General features: G+C 46.0%; 1 protein-coding gene across 2 annotated transcripts in view; it reads left to right on the forward strand.

The window, feature by feature from the left end:
• Positions 1-5,586: 5,586 nt before the first annotated feature.
• The window catches only part of WASF2 (WASP family member 2), a 70,064-nt gene continuing 63,465 nt past the window's right edge, over positions 5,587-12,185 (forward strand). Inside the window, exons 1-2 of one of the 2 annotated variants that reach the window (XM_061184667.1) lie at positions 5,587-5,756; positions 5,936-6,049. The gene's annotated coding sequence lies outside the window, so the exon portion shown is untranslated. The remainder of the gene's footprint in view (positions 5,757-5,935; positions 6,050-12,185) is intronic. The other variant, XM_061184666.1, reaches the window with a different exon arrangement.

Raw genomic sequence — 12,185 nt, forward strand, 5'->3', positions numbered from 1 at the left:
TACTTCATAACTGTCTGAGGAACTCCTACTCACCCTTCAAGACCCCACTCAAATGACTCCTCTTCTGGTAAGCCTGCCCCAATCCTCCAGTTAAGTTCTATGCTTCTGTGAGCTCACAGCTCCTGCTGCAATTGGTGTCTTCCTCTTTTACTGTAATTTTTATGTATGTGTTTTCTCCCTCACCAGATTGGGAGCCACTCGAGGCAGAGACTGAGTGGATTGATCCCTGGGTCCCCAGTGCCCTGCCCAGGCCTGGCCAGAGCCGTCAGCAATAGATGCTCATTAAATGAATAGACTGGAAGATGTAACAAAGGAGGGAAAATTCAGACAGGATTTTGAAGGTGGGAGGAAAAAAAGAATAACATGTACTTACTGAGGGCATAGAGTCAGTACAGATAAAAGCAAATAAAACTACCACTGAGAGCATCATAGTATGATGGGTAAGAACAGAGATAAGCTCTGCCTCTCGTTGCCTGTGTGGCCTTGTGTAAGTTATAGAACCTCTCTGTGCCTCAGTGTCCTCATCTGTAAAATGGGGATAGTAGTGGTATCCACCTCACCAGGAATTAAATAGGCTAATATATGCAAGGTACTGAGAGCTGTACCAGGCACACATGGGCACTGGGTGTGTTTGCCATCATTGTTATTATCTCCATTGCTGAGTGCTTTGGCTGTGCCCCGGCACTTTCATCTGACATCTTACTTAGTCCTCATAGCAGCCTCAGAAAAAGGGATTGTTGTGTCCTTTTACAAAGAAATCAGGTGTAAGCAGGCCAAGCAGCTTGCTAAGGCCACTCACTGGGTAAGCAGCAGGAATGGGATTTGAACTCAAGTCTTTCTGGCCTGCCACCCACACATGTTCCTTGACTGTGTGGCACCTGCCTGCAGGAGGAGGGGGAGGGAGAGAAGATGGCACAGTGGGAAGGCAGGGAGGCTTCACCGAGCTGGGGCCTCGGGAGCAGAGCGGCAGGCGTTTTTCTAGAGCTTTCATTTCTGTCTGCCTCTTCTGAGCAGGTGAAAAACCCCACAGAGGGCCCTTCACTGAGCCCTCCCCCTTCCCCTACCCCTCCCAGCGCTGCCTCGTCCCCCACGCTGCGAGGGGGGAGGTCAGGCTTGCAGTGTGGGAGATGCAGGAAAGGGGAGTGAGGTGGTGGGGGAGCATCATTCCAGATCCTTTCCCTCCAGCACCGCCCCCCACCTTCCCCATCAAAGTCGCTCCGGGAGGAGAGAGCATTCCAGGTGGAAGGAATGGCAAATGCAAAGGCTGTGGATTCAGGATGTGGAGGCGGGGAAAGCCTGCAAGCTTGGCTGGAACTGAGGTTCGGGGGCCCCCTGGGATTGCTCAGTGGAGAAGAACTTGTTTGACGAGAAGGGGGGAGAGAGAGAGAGAGAGAAAGAGAGAGAGAGAGAGAGAGAGAGAGATGCAGTGGACCCAGCCAGAGCTGAGGATGCCAGAGGCAGGGCAGTGGCTGGAGTCCATTCTGGCTGTGAGCACAGTACTCTCCACCCTCTTGCCCTCAGGCAGGGGTGGTGTGGAGCGGTCAGGGTGATTCTCCTTGGTCCCTCTGCTCTGAGGCCTTAGAATCCCTTAGCCGACTGTGCTCTGCCAGCTCTGTACCAGGCATTGGCTCATGGCTTTTTATGCATTCTTTCACTATGTTTTGTCTCCAGCCCTACAAGATCAGTATTATTCACTCTATATTATAGATGAGAAAACTGAGGCTAAGATTTCCCCAAGGTCACTCAGGCATAAAAGGGAGTTCTGGGACTCGAATCCAGGACTGTTTCCAGAGATGGCAATTTTCCTGCTATACGCTATACTGGCTTCAGCTGCTTTCCTGGAGTGCTTGCCATCCCCATAGCAACAGGAGAGGAAGGCTTGTGCTGAGAGCACTTTATAGTTTATGCAGGACTTGTTTTTTCTGCTCCTCACAACAGCCCTGTAGGCAGAGCTATTATCATCCCTATTTTATAGATAAGGAAACTGAGGCTCAGAGAGAGGGTGTGACTTCGCTAAGACAGAACCATTAAGTGGCACAGTTGGGACTCAAACCCAGTTCTGGTGACTCTACATGTCTTTTTGCTTCCCCTTGCAGAGGGAGAAGTTCTGTTCCCTGATCTTATCAGCCTCAGGGGACAGGAAACAGGCAGGGGTTATTTTTTAGAATTGGGGGGAAAGGAATGGGGCTTGGTCTTCAGAACCTAGGATTTATGGGCAATGAATTATTTCATCGTTCCAGGTGATAACTCCTTGGGTAGTAGAGGGAGGGGCTTGCCCCTCAAGACCAGCAAGCCCTCTCAAGTTCCAAGGTTGGGTTTAAACTCCAGCCATGCTGCTTCTTGACTGGCTGGCCTTGGGCAACTCACTTAACCTCTCTGTGCTTCCTTTATCTCATTTGTAAAATGATGATAATAACAGGACCTAATTTATAGGACTGCTGTAAGAATTTATGAGTTAATACCTGTAAAACACTTAGCACATGGCTGGCACATAGCAAATGCTCAATGTTAGTGCTTATTGGCAGTGCCGTGCGGCTTGTGGGATCCTAGTTCCCTGACCAGGGATTGAACCCACGCCCTCGGCAGTGAAAGCGCGGAGTCCTAACCACTGGACCATCAGGGAATTCCCAGTATTAAGATGCACAGCACCACTCCCTCTGAAAGCAACCTATCTCCATTGCCTAAAAGGAGAAACGAAGGCTCCAGTTGCCAGACAACCTTCAAGCAAAGCCCCAGAATCTTATCTAGTATGGGTAGTAACTGCTGACATCAATAATAATAATAACTATTATTAAGGTGAACATTCAACAACTGCTACTTATGTGCCAACTACTGTGCTAGCTACTTCACATTTATTATCTCATTTAATCTTCACAGCTCTGGGAAACAGAAGCAATTATGATCCCCAGTTTACAGATAAGGAAACTGAGGCTCAGAGAGGTGAAGTCACCTGCCCAAGGTCACACTGCTAGGAATTGGTATAGATGTGGTTTGAACCCAGGCTACCTGACTCCAAAGTCTTCTATGACAATTAAGGTCAGATGACAACTTGCCCAGTGCACAGGTGCTTATATCAGCTCTCTCCCAAATGCATCTCCAAATGTATCTGCTGCCTCAGGCTCACCTCCTTCCATGCTGGGAAGACCAAGCACCATTTATGGAGTGACTTTTATGCACCAGAATGTTTTATACACATTTCCACACTGAATCCTCACTCTCCACCTTATGCCCTTCTATCACTATTCCCATTTCTCAGAAGATTAGCTGAGGCACAGACGTGTGGTGACTGCTTAAGGTCATACAGTCCAAGGTGAGATGGCAGAGCCAAGATTCAAACCCAGGTGGGTTGGCCTCAAAGCAGGGACTATCAGAAAAGAACAGAGACCCTTGGAGAACTGCCTCACTTTCAAGGCCGGGTTCCCTCCCTTGTAACACCTTATTTGTTTAGGCTCTGAGCAACAGTTCCGCCCTCCCTCCCCAATGCCACTATCCCCCTTGGCCTAGATGCCTTCCACACCCTTTCTCTTGGCCTGCAACACTTCTCCCAACCACCAGCTGCTTAGTCAACCCCCACTCACCAACTCACCTCTTCAGGAAGCTTCCTGTGTCCCCACCCCATTCCCTGACATTTACTCTCATAAACACATTGTACTTTGCCTCTTGTTCCTTATCACGGTTTCTAACTGTGTTTTGATTTGTCTGATCATTTGTTTAACAACTTGTTTCCTCATCAAACTGTAAGTTCCATGAGGGTCTGAGTCTGTTTTGCTCCCCATTGTAGCTGCACCACTGGCAGGCTGCCCTACACATGGTCAGTGTGTAATAATTTTTTACTGAATGGATGAATCCATGAATGAATAAATAGCTATCAGGCACTTTACACACATGACTCATTAATTCCACAATTAACTCATTGAATCCTCACAACTGCTCTGTTGTTCCCATTTTAGAGAAGACTTAGGTGAGGCTGAGAGCTAGAAAGTAGCGGAGCTTAGATTCAATCTTGGGTCAGTCTGCCCCTAAAGTCACTGACCTCTGCATAGCACCCGCTGCCTCCCAGCACCCAGTGGCCACAGTCAGGATTTAAATAGTCATTGGTTGTCAGACCACACTCCGCAACTTGAGCCTGGAGGTCACTGACTCAGCAGGCACTGGGGCCTTGTCGGCACCACCCACTTGGTAGTTTCTGCCCTTCTAAAGTCTTAGGCTGCTCTCCCTCCCACTCCCTTTTTGGCTTCCTTCCTTTCCAGAGAGGGAAAAGGACTAGGAATTATAGCCAAGGCAGCCCTTCTGAGGAAAACAATTCTGTGGTGAAAAGAGCCCAGTTCCGAGAGCAGAGACACATGGATTTAAGTCCTGGAATGGAGACTGCCCCTCTTGGAGCTTCTGCGTCCTTCTTCTGGATTCTACCTGGGTTTCTGAACCACCTGTCATCCCTTACCCACTTCCTGATTCCTAGGCCCCCAGAAACAGCTCGGGTGCACCCCTAGGATCACTTTTCCCAGGAACCTTCGTGATTAACAATAGCTGGGGGGTGGCCTGTGCCTAAGTTTATGGTGACCAGAGAGATGGGGGACTGGCCTGGCACCCTCAAGTCCCTCCCTGGAATGCTAAGGGGTTGGGGAAGGGAAGTCTCTCTCAGGGGGCACCAGACCTGGAAGGGAGAAATACGGGAATGGAAGTCAAAAGATACAGGTTTGAGTCCCAGGGTCGTTTCAAATTCCCTGGGTGACTCAGGGTAAGTCATGGAGTTTTCAGTTTTCTCTTCCGCAAAACGAGGACGATATCTGCCTTACAAAGTTGCTCTAGAGAACTAACTGAGGTACAGGTGAATTTGTCACACTGATACCCAGCCTGCAACCTTTTATAATCGACAAGGCGCACATATACACACTCATGCATGAATCCTTAACAAATACCTCAGGACACGAGGCAGATATGACTGCTCCTACTTTGCAGTTCAAACTGAGACTCAGGTAAGTTCAGAGAGCTGTCTGAGGTCGCAGAGTGCGGTGGCGGCTGAACCAGGGTCCAACTCATCTGACCCTGGCCTTTCAGAAACAGCTCCCAATCCCAGGACCCCGGGACTCGCCCCAGACGGATCCTTTAGCAGCGGGCTGGAGCGTATGACTCACTCTCCCCACCCTACTTTTTGCCCGGCCTGAGACCGGGAGGGAAAGGATAAAACTACCACCAACTTTAGGGGTGTCCACAGAAAGTTCATAGGCTTGGCCCCTTCCTGCCACCAAAGGTACCGGTTATTTGAACTCTAACAAAACGAATTAGCCTCTCAATACACTTTGTACGCGTTTTTACACTTTCTTAGGTGGGATTTTCCTACTTTGAATTTAGGAGTTGGTTTAGTTTAAAATCCACCCCCACTTCACTTGGTTTGCCCCTTGCTGTTTACTCCGATTACGGAAGTAGCTCGGGTGGAGCTCCCGGGACAGTACCCTTGAGTACGTCGTTTGCGTACCTATTTAACTGACATTCTACTCAGGCCAATGAAATGCCCGGAAGCCCCAGGCGGGTGGGGCAGAGAGCCAATCAGGGCGGTTGGCGGGGTGTGGCTGCGTCCCGGGGCGGGGAATCGCGTAATGGCGGACGAGGGCCGGGTTGGCGCGGCTGGGGGCGTAGCGCGCTGAGGGGGGTCTGGCTGTGTGGCAGCCCGCGACGCGGCCGGCGAGAACAGACCCCGTGCGGAGAAGGGCGGCCGGCCAGCCCCTCTGTTGCTGAGGGCGACCGCGCGAGACCAGGTGAGCATCAAGTCCCCGCGGGCTGGCCCGGCCGTGAGGCGCCGGGCCCGGTCGGGCCGCCCCTCCCAAGCAGCGCAGGGTCCGGGCGGAGTGGGTGCCGCGCCTCCTGCCGCAGACCGGCAGAGACCCGGTGAGCGGTCAGCGCGGGGTGGCGTCTTACAATACACTCTCCTCCCCAGGGAGAGGTGTGCCGGAGATCCCCTCGGAGGCTTGGAGGGGCCCGCGAGTCTGTGAAGCTGCGAAAGTGTCCCAAGCTGACCTAGCTCTTCCACCAGCTCGCCGCGTGACCTTGGGCAAGTCACTTCCCTCTCTGGGCCTCGTTTTACCCATTTGTAAAACGAAGGCTTTGCAGGCAGATGTACATGAGTTGGATCCCAGACGTTGTCTGAGGTCTTGGGCAAGTTCTTCTCCAGGCGGAGCCTCAGTTTCCATATCTGGACCATGAAGGCGTTGAAGTGGTCTTTGAGACCTCTGGCCTAAGTTGCAGAGTGGAGGAGAGGAGTGTGTGTGTGTGTGTGTGTGTGTGTGTGTGTGTACGTACGTGTGTGTACAGGATGGTCTGCAGAGTAAGGAGGAGAGTTAGCTAAAGGGGCCCATTGAGGAAGGCTCTGGATGGACCCTAGGCTATGATGAGGTGGAGTCCGGTTGTCTTGGTCCTCCAGGATCCTAGAGCCTCTGAGATGGGGGAAGTTTTATACAGTTAGTTCTCCATAGAATCAGAGAAGAGGAAGGAATCCTTGGAGCCTTTTGGGGCTATGATTGAAATTTAGGCCCCAAAGAATTCAGGCGGGTTAGGAGGAGGAGGAGGAGGAGGAGGAGGGGGAACATTTATGGTGCTCCTACTATGCGTCAAACATATGTTCTTGTTTAATTTTTACAGCCTCACTTGAGAATTTACACATAAGGAAACTAAGTTTCAGAGGAGTTAAGTAACTTGCCCAAGGTCACACAGTAAGGTACACAGCTTACCAACATTAAGATGTTTCCTTGAGAGTCACTGGGCAAGGGGGAATTGTCCACTTAAAGGAAGTTTGCTTTGTCACAGATGGGGGGCAGGTTCCGGTCCGAGACACTTGAATTGACTTCTGGCATGGAGACAGGATGGGTCTTGATCTCTGGATGGTTAATTATAAGTACATCCCCTTTGTTCAGTCTGAGTTGGAAAGAACCGTTACTAAATTATAAAAGTCACTTTGAAGTGGGTTAGAACCTCAGAGAACTCAGTTTGAATCCTGACTGCATGGCCTGTGGAAGAAAGTTCACGAACTGTTGGTGCATAGACTTGACTCTTGGTTCAGAGTGGTGCTAGCCCAGTAGCTTTTTCTCTTCCCTAAGAAGGCCAAGTTTTCCTGGGATGGAAGAAATTTCCCATTTGTTAGTGCAATCCAGAGTCTTTGGATTCCTGGGGTGAAAGGTTCAATAGCCGGCCTCTTGATTAAGTGAAATACTCCTTTCTTTGTGCTCCCTGGTATTTGACTTCTAGATGAGTGAAGATTGTGGACTTGGAGTGGGTACTATAGATAAATTGCAGCCCTTAATTTTTCCAAGCCTCAGAGCTTTTTGTTAATCAAAATGGTAGGACGGCTGTGTGTATTGTTCTCATATGTCAACGGTAGGGAAGAAAATTGGAAGAGGAAGTTGCTGAGAAAGAGGGCGTTTCTCAGCATTGGAGCCAATATGTATTTCTTTGTTTGAAATTCTAAAACCAGAAAAGCAGCAACTGAAGGAAGAAGGAAGGAAAGAACTGTGAAACTCTTCTTACCTTTGAAATATCTTTAAGGACTGTTCTGTTGCTGTCCCCTGTCCAAGGCTCTGCTTTCACAGAAAAAGTCAATTGTAATTTGTTCAACGTTCAGAAGTTGTATTCTAGAATGAAAGAATTTTAAATCTTAAACTTTCTGAGATAATTTTTAAAAAATCAGAGCCGAATATGTTGTTTATTAGTGGATGATTCTTTCAACATAATTACCAATCGCAGTCTTTGGGTTTTTTGTTTTTTTTTTTAAACTGTGATTTAAATTAGTGGATTTCAATCTAAGAGGAATTGATCTAGATATTGCATGATGCAAATGTCCCCATCACCTGAAAAACACGTAATGGTGTGTTCGTTTTTTGACGTTTGTTAAGTCTTTATAATGCTTTATTTTACCGGATTGTGTATGTGTGAATAGTTAAGACACTGAGTTTATTGCATGTAAAATCTACATTCACTCTCAGTATTAGTTATATTTTCTATGTAAGATTTAGTCTTAATTAGTATACCAGTCTACAGTACGTTGGGGCCAAAAAAAAAAAAAAAAAAAGGTTCTTGGGGCCAGTTGTGCTTCTGAAATTAGAATTTTTTTAATTTTGGAAAAGGAATATGGTACGTATACTCTATGTTATGTAACATCCCAGAAAGGTGTGGGGCAGCACCTTGTAATCAAATGCATTACTATTTCTTCAGTAAAACATCAGAATGTTCACACCAACTGGGATAAATAAATACTATACATAGCCTCATGTCATTTCATGTCAGGATTTGCCGCCAAATGAACAATGAAAAACTTGTTTTTTATAGCCTTTTGGATTTTGGAATTGAAGTTAAGGGATTGTGGACTTTTATGGATAAAACTTATATGATAACAATAACAATTACAAGGACAAATATTGTAAACCAAGCTAATTTTAAAGTCACGGATCCTAAAAACAGTATTACATAGAAGACACATTTTTTTCTTTCTTTCATGTGGCAGTCTTATTCTAATTAATATATGCCAATATTCATTTTTCCTTAAGTACCAAATTTTACCTTTTAATACCGTCATTGGGCCCTGTTTTAGAAGTTTGAATGACACCCTGCCCTCTTTTTTTAAAAAGTAATTTATAGGGTCTTGTGCTCATCAATTTTTGTACAGCAGTTAAGAGAATTGTACCTTTTCCCATATAATTCAGAGAGAGACGAATCAGGTGAGGATCTGTAGATTCATGTTTGCAGAATTTTAAAGCTGATGTTCCCTTCCAGGTGGTCTTTAGTATGAGGTCATTGCTGCTGGATGAGATTTAGATCAAAATTTTTTAATTTTTTAAGCCTCCACAATTTGTTCATCTTAGTAAGGAGTTTACTAAAATATATTTAGAGTATTTTTTATTTCAAGTTTATGCTATTTGAAAAACTAAAGTTTACCAGTCTTATGAATTTGGGTGATTTTTTTAAATGACCAAGGACCTCTAGGAGCAAATTTACAAAAATTCAGTCTACTCTTTGCTTTTCTTGGGCACTTCAACTATAGAGTGAGGTGGACTGGTATTGTTGGAGGTTAAAGAATTATTTCTTCTCTTTACTTATTTATTAAAGAATATTTATTTATTCATTTGGCTGCGTCGGGTCTTAGTTGAGGCATGCGGGATCTTTCATCGCGGCGTGCGGTCTTCTCTAGTTGTGGCGCGCGGGCTCAGTAGCTGCGGCGCTCAGGCTTTCTAGTTGTGGCACACGGGCTCTAGAGTGCGTGGGCTTAGTTGCCCCACGGCATGTGGGATCTTAGTTCCCCAACCAGGGGCCGAACCTGCGTCCCCTGAATTGGAAGGCGGATTCTTAACCACTGGACCACCAGGGAAGTCCCTGTTTCTTCCCTCCCTCCCTCCCTCCCTTCCTCCCTTCCTCCCTTCCTCCCTTCCTCCCTTCCTTCCCTTTCTTTCCTATAAATTTATTTATTTATTTATTTTTGGCTGCGTTGGGTTTTTGTTGCGGTGCAGTGCACAGGCCTCTCATTGCGGTGGCTTCTCTTGTTGCGGAACATGGGCTCTAGGCATGCAGGCTTCAGTAGTTGTGACACGTGGGCTCAGTAGTTGGGGCTCGCGGGCTCTAGAGCGCAGCGTCAGTAGTTGTGGCGCACGGGCTTAGTTGCTCCGTGGCGTATGGGATCTTCCTGGACCAGGGCTCGAACCCATGTCCCCTGCATTGGCAGGCGGATTCTTAACCACTGCACCACCAGGGAAGTCCCTCTATTTCTTCTCTTTAAAAGAAGGCCCTTGACGGCATGAATTTGACAGATTCTGGTCTTCAGGACAAACAACCACCTCTTTTGAGGGTCTCAGTTCATCTTCCTACTTGGGTTACCTCCATAGTTACTGAGAATGGTACTTTCACTGTCTGGGAGATAGAAGGGGTATGGAACAGTGTATCAGGAGTTGCAGGTGCAGTTGGTGTGTGACTGGACTGGGGAATAAGAGCGGTTGCTATCCAGACTACCTCAGTTTCTTTTGTTTCATAAGGATTGATAATATTGCAAAAGAGTTACAAATTAGTGAACAAACATACTATTACAAGTTACGCTGTTGTGACTGTGGATAAGCTCTTCAACACAAGAACTGTATTGTATACTTCTTTTGTATTCTTTAACGCCTAAGGGCCAGGACATCAGACTTGTTGCATCAGAATTTACCATCAAAAAATAAATTATATCTGGGAACTCCTTTGTCAGTAAACAACCAGGGTTGAGAACCATTGAGGTAAGCACATGGTAGGTGTTCAATAAATATATGTTGATTAATTTGCTCTTGGTTCTGGCATGAATTGCGTAGGGTGGAAGAGGACCCAGATTTTTAATAAAGTAAAATAGCTTTCCAGGATACCAGCACACATCCAACAGTTGGCAGATCTGGATCCATAGTCAGTTCATTGCTAGTTACTCTGCCAGCATAACCACCCTGACTTTGTGATCTAGGCCAGATTGAATACAGTCTTGTCAACAGGCAACTGAAAGTTTTATTTAATCCTTGGGTAGTGGCCTTACTGATGAATAAGATTGGTTGGGGTGACAGTCGCTAAATTGAAAGAATTCTTGGGGATTTGGGTTGGGGAGGTAGGCTGCTGGGCACCAGCAATGCCAAGGGAAGAAGTAGAAAGTTATAATTTGACTGTGTCTCCAACACAACACAATGTATGGAACATAATTGGTGTTCCATAGTTTTTGTTGACTGAAGAAATGAATGGCTCTTTGTTTGAAAAGAGGCATATAAGTTGTGAAATAAGATGCTTCCTACTCATCCTTCAGAACTGAACTAAGATGTCATCTGTTCCGTGAGTCATTCCTAGGAAAAGTTGAGTGACTCCCTTGTACGTCTTCTCCTTCATTAAAGCATTTATCAGATATTGTCAAATCAGATATCAGACAAATTATAAAACTCTTTCCCCTACCTAATAATGAGCTCCATAAGGGCTGGGCTGTATTGTTCATTTTTGTATGACTGGTGTGCAACACACAATAAAGGCTTTTTTTTTTTTTGGCCATGTGGCACGTGGGATCTTAGTTCCCCGACCAGGGGTTGAACCCGTGCCTCCTGCTTTGGAAGCGAGGAGTCTTAACCACCGAACCGCCAAGGGAAGTCCCAATAAAGGCAAAATAGATTCTAGTAATGTTTAATTTAAGCCTGTCTTCTACTTCATTCTTGTAGGCTTCTCTTTCTTCCAGTTCATGGTCTTTACTTTTCAGTTCAGATCAGCAAACATTTATTGAGAGGTAGGTCTTTGTTGGACCTTGGGGTAGGGTTTCTCATCCTCGGTACTGTTGACATTTGGGCTGGATAATATCCTGTATTGTGATAGGCTGTGCTGTGCATTGTAGGATATTTAGCAGTATCCCTGACCTTTACCCACTACCTAGTATCACCCCCCCCAACCCCCACCCCAGCTGTGACAACCAAAAATGTCTCCAGATATTGTCAAATGTCCTTTGGGGAGCAGACTTGCCCCCTGAAAACTATGTCAAGGGTAGGGGTAGTGGGTTCATAGAGGGAAGTAAGTGTAGATGTCCTCACGTGTGCACTATCCTTTCATTCGTTCTTTCTGGTTATACAGTCTCTTGTCTCTGACTTTTGGATAAGAAAGAAAAATGAGGGAAATCAGGAGATGACAGCCTTAAAAAAGCACCATTATTTTTTTTCTGTCTAAATTTTATTTTATTTGGTTTAAATATATTAGAGCAGTACAGACAGCTGAATTATTTACACAGATTTTTGTAAATTCAGTTTCCACCACTGATTAGGTGGAGTAAAGAACTACTAGAATACTACTACCTTGAATAAAAGACTCAGCTTTTCTCAGAAAAGCTGTTTAACACCTAAAGAATAACCAGCATTGGTTTTATAGAGAACTTGCTAGGACTTGTCAGGATTCTTCTCAGCTAACTTTTGAGCTTCATGGCTAAGATATAATATATCTTTTAGTGTTCCTACATAGATACTTTATAACTCTAAGAAACATGTTTAGCTAATGAGCATGTTTTTCTAAGCTCAATATTTTTTGTGATAGGTAGATTGGTCAAGGCAGTGGTCCTTGGTCCCAGTGGGCATTCATAAAATGATGACAGATTAGTAGTAACACTGGGGAACTTCACTCCTTTGGCCAGCCTTCTACAATATAACATAATCATTCATGTCTTAGTCACC

Source organism: Eubalaena glacialis, chromosome 3 (assembly GCF_028564815.1).
Source record: "Eubalaena glacialis isolate mEubGla1 chromosome 3, mEubGla1.1.hap2.+ XY, whole genome shotgun sequence".
NCBI classification, from domain to species: Eukaryota; Metazoa; Chordata; class Mammalia; order Artiodactyla; family Balaenidae; genus Eubalaena; species Eubalaena glacialis.